Genomic DNA, 11560 nt, shown 5'->3' on the forward strand with positions numbered 1-11560 from the left:
TGTGTATGCATGTGCGTGTGTGTATGTATGTGTATGCATGTGCGTGTGTGTGTGTATGCATGTGCGTGTGTGTGTATGCATGTGCGTGTGTGTGTGTGTGTGTGTGTATGCGTATGTGTGTGTTTATTCACTAGTGTGGAATATTTATGATCCCTATTCTTTTAAGGGTCCTTATTAGCTTGGGAAGATAATTTAGGATCTGAATGTATAAAACAAGGTAAAACAGACTTAAAAAGTCCGGTGAAGTCACACATGTCTTGTTAACAGGTCAGCTTGACACCAGAGGAAGTGTTTGAAGAGTAGCCATAAAAGGCTTTGAGCATTGGCTTAGTTTTGGTGGAAAGTTTTGGGAACAAAAGGCTTCCTTTGACACACGCACTGGCTGCCAGTAATCACTGAGGCTAGTTCCTCTTGTGGGAAGCTTCCAGCTTTTGCCTCCATTTCCTCATCCCAGAGTAAAAGGACACAAGTACTTGAGCTCGGCTTCAGTCAACTGTCATATGGTATACTCTCTGATTTCCTTCTTTACAATGTGTATAAAATAAGGTGGCGAAGATGCGGTGATGCCTAGTCATATTAGGTGAGGAATCTCACTTCTTAGGATGACAACCTCCAGCCAGCAGCAAAGCCATTTGTCGAAGTGGGCTCGTACCCAAAGAGCAAAAGCTTCTCAGACTGAAATGTTCTTAGTCGTCCTTTGTGGACACGTTAGTTCATTTCCACTTGAGTGAGGGTGGGGTCTCAAGCTCACATCCCAAGTGTATTCCTTGCCTCAGCCCTTTGTACAGTTGCAGAGATCCTAGACAGCCACCGACTTCTTATAGCTTGGGTGGCTTGCAGGTGCTCCAGCCCCTGAGCTCACACTTGGTCAAACTCCCCTACAATAGCTATTACGCCAGAGTGCCCTGTTGTCAGGTAAACTCTGTTCCCCCCTGCAGGGCATTGTGCTTGGAAGACAGAAACAAACACTGCCTCATGCTGTGTCCACAATTGGAGTTATTCATAGGATTGGTGGAGAAGTAGATCCCAGCCCCTAACTGGCCTACCTCAGCCCCATACTAGTCCTTATAAAATGAGAGCCAGGGCCTGGAGAATAGCTCCAGAGGACCCATGTTCAGTTTCCAGCACCCATGTCAGGCAGCTCATGGTTGCCTGTAATGACAGATCCAGAGGATTCAGTTCTGGCCACTGAGGATAACCACACTCATATCATACACACTTATACAGGCACAAACACATACATTAAGATAAATGTTTTTCTTTTTACTTTAAAAGAAGGCAGCCAGGTACAAGGGAATATGGTCTCCTTGCCTCAGGCTTTGAACGAGAAGAAAGTATTGCTTTTCCTTTCCTGTTTCAATAGATCAATCTAGGTTGAACAGGAAAATGAGGAGTGGGACTGAGGGGACAGTAGAGGAAAATCCTATGCACTTACCCGAGTATTCAGTGAAGGGGTAGAGCGTGTGTCCCCATCGGGACTGATTGTCTTTTCAGAAGCTCTCTCAGGAGAAACTGAGCAGTAGGCAAGAAGGTGCCAGGAGGAAGGGATTCCTGCTCTTCCCTGGGAGTCAGATTTCTTGTTCAGCACAATCCCTGTCTGTTACTTATTTCTCAATTCAAATGTCAGCTTCTCAGAAAGTCTTTGTCTCTGGATCTCAAGCTCAGAGTAACAGTATCCACTCCATTAGGTGGGGGAGTGGGAACTGTGAGGAAAGCACCTTGTAGGTGTTCACCCTCCTCCAGATAACCAGTCCTCAGTCATCTCAAAATACATACATATTAGACAATCAAATTTGCATAAATTATGAGGTACTGTGTTTCTCCTAGGAAGAGGGAGGAGTAACAGAAAGGAAGTTATTAATACTTTATTTAGCTAGTGGTTCAAATCTTCCTACCAGTAGTTTGTATGGGGGAATGAATAAGCTAGGTTTGCTGTTAATTTTTTTTCTCATGTCAAGAAATTTAACGAGCTAGAACAGTTGTAGCTTTTAAATTTCATCTAAGTGAAGTACTGAGGAGTCTCCTTTGTGAAGAACGAAGGCCGGTTGACGCTTCACATGAGCTCTTCATGTCCAGCTTTTGGGGTAAGAGTAGCCACAAGTCATGTTACTACCTTGTGTCAATTTCAAAGAACAGAAAAGCCTGATCTTTAAAAAGTGGTGTCTTTTCAAAAACTCAACCACCCAACCATCCCTTTATCACATGCCCACAGCTTTAGGCAAGTACCAACTGGTGTTCATGTTTTTGTAGGTTTGGGCTTTCTGTCTCTTTAATATCATGTCACCGTTATCATACTGTCACCTCATTCCTCAAGAGCGGCCATATTTATTGTATGCTTCACTAAAGCAGGTCGGACGTTGCTCGGGTTGTTTTGACAGGGAGTCACACCACGCTCAACATATAAAGATTGCATGTGTGCGTATGTTGAAGATTTACATGGTTCATGTGGTGGTTTGAATATACTTGGCCCAGGGAGTGGAACTATTTGGAGGTGTGGCCTCGTTGGAGGAAGTGTGTCACTGTGGGGCTGGGCTTTAAGACCCTCATCCTAGCTGCCTGGAAGCCAGTCTTCTCCTGTCTGCCTTCAGATGAAGATGTGGAACCCACTCTGAGCTCCTCCAGCCCCCGTGTCTGCCTGGATGCTGCCATACTCCTGCCTTGAGGGTAATGGACTGGACCTCTAAACCTGTAAGCCAGCCCCAATTAAATGTTGTCCTCTAGAAGAGTTGCCTTGGTCATGGTGTCTGTTCACAGCAGTAAAACCCTAGCTACAACAGTTCGTATTTGCATGAACTAGTTCTGTGTGCAGGTACAAGCACAGATTTAAAAATAAATCATGGAAAAGGCTGGATTTTGGCCTCTCGATTAATTTTTTGTGCTATTTACCTGGTGTAATTACCTATGTAAAAAAAAAAAGCACATTTTAGTCTTTTTTATAGTTCATATTTTTCCCACAAAGCTTTCTGAGATTTTTAAAAGCAGCCATTAATGTTCAGATAACAGAGCAAGATTCAGGTAGCAGCACGAGACACCCAGGAGACATCTCCCAGTTACGCTATCTATGATGCCTACCAAGTTTTGTTCTTGTTGTTGTTGTTGTTGTTGTTAACAAAAAATAATTTCCTTGTTCATTTCTGAGACAAGATCTCACTTTGTAGAACTGGCCTAGAACTTGCCCATCCTCTTGTCTTAGTCTCCCATGGTGCTGACATCACAGGAGAATTCGTGTAGGGAGGTACCAGGGTGACTCACCCTGGTAGACCCTGGTGAAGGACGGGCAGGATCTAACTTGATGGGAAGGTTGAAGTTATTATTTTTAAATTCTTCAGTTTATTCAGTACAGTTGTCACAACGAATAATTAGCTGATTTTATCCTTCATTTATTTTACTTATTTGTTTTGGAGAGAGAGAGAGAGAGAGAGAGAGAGAGAGAGAGAGAGAGAACATATAAGTTTGCCATGGTGCACACACAGAGGTCAGAAGAGAACCTGTAGGAGTCAGTTCTCTCCTTTCACCACATGGGAGTGGGGTTCAAACTTAGGTCATTAGGATTGGTGACAAGCACCTATAGAGCCATCTGATAGGCCCCGGTTTTTATTTTTGGAAGAATAAATGCTCTCAACATGCAAAATCCTCTTGCTGGAGGTTTATCTGCTTCACCAGGAGCTGTGTGCTTCCAGCTAACATAACTTCTGCTACTGCTGCTACTGACTGCTCTGGCTCTGACCCCCTTCTGCTGTGGGCCTGGCTTGCTAGCGTTCTGAATGTCCAATAATAGTTGAGTGTCATGGAGTGCTCTCTCCTCACACCACACATAGCTGCTGACCTCACTGCTTATTCAGCCATTCCGTTTTGGGCCTTGGAATGGCTCTCACAGTTCTGGTGACACACAGGTGGCATTGCTGAATTGACCGTGACCCATATAATTCAGGTTTCCAAAATGAAATTTTCATGGGGCTGCCATTACACAAATGCGAATATGGTTTGTGTAGGGTGGGTTGGTCTGCTTCATTTTAAATATGACATCTTACTTACATGGAATGCTTCTTCCTTCTGTCAGCCCTTCACTCAAAGCATTTCCTGCCCCCATGTACATAAACTAGGAGAGACCCAATCCAATCCTCCTGGTTAGTTCTTCTCAGACTGAGGCAGGGCCAGACATGAGTACGAATGAGAACATAGGCCCGAGGAAATTTATATTTAAAAGGCCAGGTAAAGCTTGTGCACGCACATTAAAGCCTGAGACAGCTGAAACCGTCTCCTTCAATATTCTTATTTTTAAAAAGCTACCTTTGACCCCTTACTGGGCTGTACATATCTGTACTAGGCTTCATTCTTTGAAAGTATGGGGCCACCCAGGTCCTGTCTCTGAGCAGGAAACCTGAGATCCTGGACTACTTTGACCATAATTGTAGGAGCCCTGTGGGCTACAAGCTAGCCTTTCCCGTTGACACTTTGAATCCCAGTTACATGGGGTGGTTGTTGGAGTGTTATGTGACCTGCCCTTTTTCATCTCTAAGTTTATTAATTCGGGCCTTCTCTTTCTTACTTTTGGTTTAAATGACCAGGGTTTGCCGATCTTGCCTATCTTTTCAAAGAACCAACTCTTCGTTTGATCAGTCCTATGTCCTATTATTTTTCAGTCTCCAGTTCATTAATTTTGCCTCTGATTTATATATTATTTCTCGCCATCTTCTGCTTTGGGGTTTGAACTGCTCTTGTTTTTCTCAAACCTAACTACGTCATCGGGTTATCTGAGACCTTTCCGAGTTTTTAATGGCAGCAGTCCAAGTCAAAACTTTCCTCTGAAAACTGTATCCGCTGTGTCCCAAAAGCTCTGGTTTCATTTTCACCGGATTCCAGGAACTCTGAAATTTTCTCCCGGATTTTTTTTTCAATGACTCGGATCACTCAAAAGTGGTATATTGTTTAATGTCTAAGTGTTTGTGTGGTTTCTACAGTTTTCCTGCTATTGATTCCTAACTTTTTTTACACTGAGATCTTATAATCTATAAGAGCTAATGTGTGTGCTTGTATGTGTGCATGTCTCTGCGTGTATGTACATACGTGTGTGTGTGTGTGTGAGTGTGTGTGTGTGTGAAGACTTGTTTCAGAACCTCAGAGGTGGTTTATTATCTTTGAGCAGGGAATGCCAAGAACCTGCGGTATTCTGACCATAACTATGGGAGTAGGTAACATCGACTGCCTAAAAAAATATGTATTCTTATTTCTGTTGGATGGACTATTCCGTAGGTATCTATTAGGTACATTTTGATCTATGTCATAGTTTAATTCTGAAGTGTCTTCAGTGATTTGTAGCTGAAAGCAGAAGATTGATGGGAAATTTATTAATACATTTTTCAAAAATTGTCAAAAGACAAATTTACACAATCTTAATGAGGCAATGACTTATATCTTTGAGCCGAGCGCTGGCAAGCCAGAAAAGCAAGCTAAGCTCTCTAAACCACAGGCTTCTAGACTTTACCGAGGCTGAGTCTTCAGTCGTACCATACCAGACGAGAGTCCAGCTTTCTTCAGGAGGTTTTCTTTCTGTTATTTGATAACTCGGGGCAACATTCATTTACTGTGTGTTCCTGCGGTCACTAGAGAATCGTATTCTGTCTTCTGAGAACTGTGCACTTTCAGAAGAGCCTGAGATATGTTACTTCCACATTTACAAACATGGCACGGACAAAACAGTGCTGCTGCCTTTGAAACGTCCCAGCAGAGCATGTGACAGGCAAGCTCCACTTACTATCAAGAGCCTCTTAGCATCGCTGAGCATGGCCCAAGCACGGCGGGTGCTTCAGAGGTCGAAGAGTCACAGAGACAGCTACGGCTTGCACTAACGTTTGTGTTTCGTGGACTTTCAAAGGCCTTTGACAGACTTTCAAATTGTGTATTGTTTGCTAGAAAGTTATGTGTTTGAAATAATAAGGCATATCCTTCTCTCTCCCCTTGACCATGGGAATGATTCAGGTCTATTATCTGAAAATTCTTCTCTTCACCCCGTTCTTTGAGATGAGTGAGCTGTCCCTAACAGAAATTCTTTCAGGCGAAGATTCTGCATACCGTTCATTAGGAGAAAGAGTGTTTCTTGTCTCTTGTGGCCCATCTTTAAGCTGCTCTTCCTGAAGACAAAGACGTTAATGCTTGTATGTAGTGCACAAGTCAGGTTAGTTCTCCAACCCTTGTTGATATTTCAGGAAAACTGACTTGACCTTTTTAAGTCCACAGTCATGGGAAATTCTGTGTCAGAATTTCAGGGTCCTTATGTCCTGAGGCTTAGGTCTGACTCTGGTTCCAAGTTACTGCTCACCAGAACTCCAGCCCAAGCCTGGTCATTGTCCTCCCATCGTGCTAGCTGTGTGACATACTGAGTGATTTTTTTACTACTTGCTGTTCAAAACACCCACCAAGGGAAATGTGCAGTGGGCTCTCCTGATTCTGCTGTATTATAGAGAATATCTCCGGGTCAGAAAGAAATGGTGATGAGATATGTGACAGAAACAAGGGTGAGAAAGGTCCCCCCCTCAGCTAATGGTTCCCATGTTTACCCCATGGCTCCACACATTTGAGTAGAACATCACGGGGGGTGGGGGGGGACGTGTGGCAGAAGACAGTCGTTCATATTGTAGACAAATATCAGAGAGGGAGGAAGAAGGGGCCTGCACCAGCTCAGTCCAACTTGGAAAAGTTTCCAGAACCTCTCAAAACAGTGCCACCAGATGGGAAGCAGATGTTAAAATGCAGGAGCCTGGGAGGAACATTGCATATAAAACCAAGTTTTCTTGTTTTCTGACTTCTCGAGATCTCCTCTCTCTCTCTCTCTCTCTCTCTCTCTCTCTCTCTCTCTCTCTCTCTCTCTCTCTGTCTTCCTGTCTGTCTCTCTTTCTCACTGTCTGTTTCTATCTCTATGTGTTGTCTCTTTGTCTATCACTCTCTGTTTGCCTATTTATATGTCTCTCTGTCTCTCTTTGCATCTCTCCATGTCTCTGTGTCTCTTTCTGGGTGTGTCTCTCTTTGTCTGTATCTCTCTGCCTCTGTCTATCTGTGTGTATCTCTGTGTGTGTGTGTGTGTGTGTGTGTGTGTGTGTGTGTGTGTGTGTGTGCGTGTGTCACTCGGTGTCTCTCCTTGTCTCTCTCTTCTCCCTCTCTCTCCTCTCTTCTCCCATCAGCCTTTGGCTATGATTCCCAGGACAGCCTCAAACTCTGCACCTTCCTACCTCAGCCCCCTGTTAGCTGAGGTTAACAGACGGATGCCACTGCATCCAGATTCCATGCCTTTCCAGTAAGGCCATTGTTCAAGAGTTCTAAAGCCTTGCTGTTAGCTGAATATGGCCCTTGGACTGGCAGTATCAGCATTACCCATGAGCCTGTTTAAAGGCGGGCTCTTGACTGCCCTCCTCCAGACCTACCTTGTAAAATAAATTCTACACTGTGCTCAAGTAACTCCTGTCTGTGTTACTGTGAGGAATAGCATTTACAATTACATACTGTTAATGGTCTAAGTGGTAGGTAACTTAGTAGCCAGGTTTACGCACTGCAGTAGCCAAGTGTGCTCTAAGACTATTATTTACTGTCCAACTCTTCTTTCAACTATATGTACTTCTTTTTATTGTACTTTTATTAAATCATAATTTCATTTGATTTTTAAATTATAATTTTTATTAAATTATAAATATACAATAGCTCAACTCTACACACACACATTTTTAAAGGAAAACCATTACATCTTATTATACCATTATACCATGATCCGAACTTTGGAAAAATATTATTAGAAAGGTTTCACACACTGAGGGGTGGTGGTATACCAGCTTTAACTCCAGGACTTAGGAGGCAGAGGCAGTCAGATCTCTAAGTTCGGGGCCAGCCTGGTTGACAGAGGGAGTTACAGGACAGCCAGGGCTATACAGAGAAAACCTGTCTTGAAAAACCAAAGGGAAAAAAAGAAAAGGAAGTTGAAAAAAGGTTTCACACATCAGCTGAAACTTACAAATTTAACACTATCAAAGAAAGAATACCTGTACATCCTTACAAAGACCACTAGAAACAATTAACAAGGTAAGAAACTGGAAAGGGTGTGTGTGTGTGTGTGTGTGTGTGTGTGTGTGTGTGTGTGTGTGTGTGTGTGTGTGTGCGCGCGCACGCGCAATCCTATCTATACAATAAGGTAATGTCATTAAATACTCCAGTCTATTCACAGAATGGCTCTCTGCATGTGCTCTGGTGTCTGGCTGTATCACTCCACATTTGTGGTCAACAGATAAGAATCTTCTGAACACAGTTTGATAACATTAAGCTGCTCAGTTCCTCTGGGCACTCGTCCTATCTGATTTATATCCTGAATCCCACAGCAAGTAAGAAGAAACTCGGCATCGAATCCTGCCTCCATAGTCCCCACTTCCTCTGCTCCCTCGGGACCATAGCTTCCTGAAATATATGATTCCTCCATGTTCCAAAGTTTCCCTCTTCATTGTGCTGTGGCTAAAAGAGTGTGAGGATAATTTCCAAAGTCATTATATTTTATACTTTTGTCATCTTCTCTGCAGTCGCCGTAATTGTCTCCCTTGCCCCAATCCTGCTGGGCATAGCCAGGTTTCCATCACAGTTCTCCTCCTCCATAACCAGGGCTATGTACCAGGGTAGCCACCCGCAAATCCACATCCACTTCCATACCCCCACCCCCAATAAAGTGGCTTCCTGGTCCTGGTCCAAAATATCTACCGCCACCATGAGATTCCACCAAGCCAAAGTTCCCTCTTCTCCCATTCCTGACTCTTTGGATTTCTGTACTTCTTGCCTTTTTCCCTTCTGCAATGTAGCCACTGATAATGTGATATTTTTGTGACTCAGTTCTTCCCTATAGGACAATGGCTTATGCCCCCTTCCTACTGCCTATCAGTAATTTTTAAAAATATTATTTTGACGATATCATTTTTCCATGTTCTTCAGAGTAATACGTAGTGATCTTCTTCAGCTGCACAGACGGCTTCTTTGAAGTCATGTGGGCTCTGGGTTTTCAAGATTCCTCTATGGCGATGCTGTGGCCCAGTACCGCTCCCCTCAAATGAAAGAGATTTGCACCCCAATCAGTGTCAGCTTCAGCTGTGGATGGTGGCCAAATTTACAAAACCAAACCATGGTGATCCTCTGTTCGCAGGGCCGCTCTAACCACATAGTCTACTTTGCCTACTGTTCATGGCAGATTCTCAGACTTTTTCCCGTGGTCTCAATTCACAAGCCACTCACTTTTTTCTCTGTATAGCCCTGGCTGTCCTGTAACTCCCTCTGTCAACCAGGCTGGCCCCGAACTTAGAGATCTGACTGCCTCTGCCTCCTAAGTCCTGGAGTTAAAGCTGGTGTACCACCACCCCTCAGTGTGTGAAACCTTTCTAATAATATTTTTCCAAAGTTCGGATCATGGTATAATAAGATGTAATGGTTTTCCTTTAAAAAATGTAAGTGTGTGTGTAGAGTTAAGCTATTGTACATTTATAATTTAATAAAAATTATAATTTAAAAATCAAATGAAATTATGATTTAATAAAAGTACAATAAAAAGAAGTACATATAGTTGAAAGAAGAGTTGGACAGTAAGTAATAGTCTTAGAGCACACTTGGCTACTGCAGTACGTAAATGTGAATGGAACTGCTCCTTTTCTCCTTCTCCACAGGAATAATTTCTAAAGTGTCCTCCATCCCGGACTTGGCCTCGGTTTCCCACAGCCTGAATGAGGTGAGAATTCTTCTTATTGCTTCTTCACTGTGCCACCCTGCTCCTGAAAGCGCACATCTGGGAGGAGCCACACACTGGGGCCACTGCAAGCTGGCCTGTGAGCTTCTGGCTGGGCTCAGTGCCTCTACCTCCCAGCTGGCCATAGGAATGCTGGAGTTGTACGTGTGAGCCCTGCCGTCCTGCCCTTTTCATCCTAGGTCCAGGAGACTGAGCTCACATAGGGGTTTTGCCTGCTTAAGCCATTGCAGTGGCCTGGTGGTGGGTTTTTCAGTATATGGAGAACAGGGTTGAATGCTTTGGCCCTTTGCCTGCATCAAGATAGTGAGGCTTACTGGAATACAAAGGTAAACCAAGGTGTTCTGGAGATGGAAGTGAGTCTAGGGTTTCATGATTAGCCTGGGCAACATAGTAAGACCTCATCTCAAAACCAAAGGTAGAAGAATGACTCCAATGTGAACCATTAAATAAACTGCCCTAGTTAGCTTCTCCCACACTCTGTGCTAAGGATCCATGAGTGGAATCCAAACAGGTAAGACCAAGCCAGGCGTGGTGGCCTGTGCCTTTCATTCCAGTGCTTAGGTGACTAAGGCAAGAGGCTAAGTTCATGGGTATCCTGGGCGACATAGTAAGTTCTGTGTTAGCTGTGAGTTACATAGGAAGACCTGGTCTTGGAGAAAGAAAGAAGGAAAAAGGAAGAAAGAGAGAAACAAGGAGAGAGAAGAGGAGAAAGAAGGGTAGAGGGAAATGCAGAAATGGGAGGAAAGAAGCTAGCCCTTTCTGCAACATACCTCTCTTACAGCTTCTCTAACTTCTATTCCTGTTTACAGAGGGCTAGATCTTACCCAAGCTGCCCTTTTGTCATTAGAACACAGCTGGTTCCCATTTTTCTTATCTTTTCATTGGTTTTCTGGTGTTTACTTATTTGGGTTTATTTTTAACATATTCAGCTACACACATTTTAATTGTACTTTTCTTGCTACACAACGGCCCCATAAGTCTGGCTCTTGGGAACTTCTGGGCATCTTTAAATCCGCTCTTCAATAAAATTTTTCTCTCTTGTCCCCAATATCTGGGACTTCTCACGTTTTTGTAGCTCCAGCATTTAAGAATGCAGAAAGGTTTCTCAGTAGGCCACAGGTGACCTCTGACTGATGCAGGGTAATTAGGAAGTTTCTTTTCAATGATCTATCTGCCCGTTACTGAAGATGATAACCTTCAGAACGGTTATTTCATACCCTAGGTGCCTATTAAAAGCCGTCTGTGAGTTACAATAATCCAAATTGCTTTTCTTGAATGAAATGTTGCCAAAGTGGCATTTCCCAGCATGCTTCGGCGCAAATGTGTTTATCGCGGACCCTCCTGTGAATCAATGGCCGATGGAGGGTTGGTCACAAGCCTGGCTTTGTTAAACTATGAAATGTCAACTCCCTACTGAAGTGCAGCAGAATAGCTCCTGTCCCAGTAAACATGTCTCCTCCTCTACAGAACAGTCTATTTATAACCAGTCTCCTCACAGGACCTGAGGTGACGGCTATTTACCTTCCTAGAAACGAACTTTTGCGAACATTCACATCTCTCTTCTTACAATTCTTCTCGAGTCCCTGCCTCCATCAATTGCAACCGAACATCCATTTAGCTAATTTTTTTCCTCGCACCCATTGAGTCCTTGACTGAAAAACAAATGAACAAAACAACCTGGCCAGGTCAGGAAACCCAACCCCTCTCTACCAACCAGGGCACCGCCCTCTTCCCCAGCGTTGCCCTCAAGCTGAAGACCAAAGAGGGAGAGGAGGGCTCAGGCTGCTCCAGGCCAGCGCG

The 11560-nt window shown here is 43.8% G+C and overlaps 1 long non-coding RNA gene across 7 annotated transcripts in view; it reads right to left on the bottom strand.

Annotated features, from left to right (window-relative positions):
• The window catches only part of LOC108351748 (uncharacterized), a 59216-nt gene extending 47780 nt beyond the window's left edge, over positions 1-11436 (bottom strand). Inside the window, exon 1 of one of the 7 annotated variants that reach the window (XR_010054220.1) lies at positions 1436-4304. This is a non-coding gene — a long non-coding RNA (uncharacterized LOC108351748). Of the gene's footprint in view, positions 1-1435; positions 4305-5485; positions 6732-11281 lie in introns of those variants that run through there. The other 6 variants (XR_005488317.2, XR_005488315.2, XR_005488319.2 and 3 more) reach the window with 6 other exon arrangements.
• Positions 11437-11560: the final 124 nt, after the last annotated feature.

This window comes from Rattus norvegicus, chromosome 8 (genome assembly GCF_036323735.1).
Source record: "Rattus norvegicus strain BN/NHsdMcwi chromosome 8, GRCr8, whole genome shotgun sequence".
In the NCBI taxonomy this organism is placed as follows: Eukaryota; Metazoa; Chordata; class Mammalia; order Rodentia; family Muridae; genus Rattus; species Rattus norvegicus.